This window comes from Dipteris shenzhenensis, chromosome 7, assembly GCF_047967505.1.
Source record: "Dipteris shenzhenensis isolate YYH24624 ecotype China chromosome 7, Dip_SZ_1.0, whole genome shotgun sequence".
NCBI lineage: Eukaryota > Viridiplantae > Streptophyta > Polypodiopsida > Gleicheniales > Dipteridaceae > Dipteris > Dipteris shenzhenensis.
Window position 1 is genome coordinate 25,298,107 of NC_141602.1, and position 1,538 is coordinate 25,299,644.

Here is a 1,538-nt window from a genome sequence, read left to right on the forward strand (position 1 = left end):
TCTTCCAAAAGCCATTCAACAATATTCGCCTCCACTCCAATACAAAAGGTTTACTAAGAGACCTTCAAGTTCTTTAAGGTTTCTAACCTCCTAGATCTGTTGAACTGAAGTAGCCCCAAATCTAAATTATTATCCACAATCATATGATTATTCTCTACAGTTGTTGCAAGATTAAAAGCATCGATAGAATGCAATGATGCACCAATTATGTCAACTAGTTTACCCTTGAGGAATGTTTTTAATAGGAAGTAATAAGCCCTCACCACGAGCTATGTGTAGCCAATTGCAAACAAATTTACTAGCATTATGAAGGGTAGACAAGGGAAGTTAGTTCCTCTACTCGCTATGAAAGATAGTTTCCCCCTTTTGGTAAACAAGTCTTTCATTTGATTCCTAACTCGTGATTTTTTTTGGCAAATGGAGATCATTTCCTTGGAATCCAGTGCCACTTTGGAAGGAGCTGCTCTTGAAAGAAAGGCAGAGTTTTGAAGCATAGCTCGATCGGGTTGAAAACTAGGTGTGTAAAGGGGAATAGGAACCCCTTCTATTGTGTGTGGCACCGCACACATTGTTGTTGAGTGATTAATTTGGAAGTTCAATAATTAATTTGACGCCCCTCTACTTCTTTGTTTAGTTTATGTTTTGCTACACTGTGTAATTTAACATGGTATCAGAGCCCAGGCAGCTCTAAGGATTGAAGAATAGAAGAGAGGCGAGGGCTTCAACAACATATGGAGTGATGGCAACAGGAAGCGGCTCAATAGGAAGTGGCTTGAGTTCAACAGCTGCTGTTGCACCAACAATCCAGGCGTTGAGGATTCGCCCATCAGCCTTCACTTAAGGCAAGCTAGATGGTATGAACTACACTTTGTGGAAGTTTAAAATTATTGCTATTCTAGATTCATATGAGCTTCTAGAGACAGTCTTGGGGACTGACCCAGGACCACAAGGAACCCCCAACCCAGCAAATTTGAGGAGAACGATACCTCCAGTCGACCTTCTATGAGCTTGGAATGCAGGAATGCAGATGCTCTCTATGCCCTGGTTACAAGTACTACTAATATACTATTTTGACCCTTGATTTAGCATACATCTAAGGCAACTGTGGCCTTGAACACATTGAAGAGTCAGTTGAGATGCGAAATTAGACAAGGATCCAGAACCTAGAGAGTCAGCTCGCAGCTGAGAAGTTTAATGAAGGAGAGATAGCGGAGGCATTCATAACTCAAATAAAAAATCTATGTGACCAGATGGCTGGTGCTAAGATACAAAAGAGTAGCGAAGAGCTAGCTTGGTGGTGTCTCCGGATATGTCCACCAAGGTTTGATGGATTGGTAACAGCGCTTAACACTTAGGTGAGACCCCAACCATTGTCATTTGAGAAGTTTTGTGCTTTAATTATGGAGGAGGAATTGAGGCTTAAAGCTCGAGATGGAGGCGGCAATGGGGATGCTACGTTCTCTGCCACTGCAAAAGGCAAAGGTGGTTCCTCCACCAAAGGTGAGTCCTCTACTAGTGGTGACAAAAAGAAGAAGGGT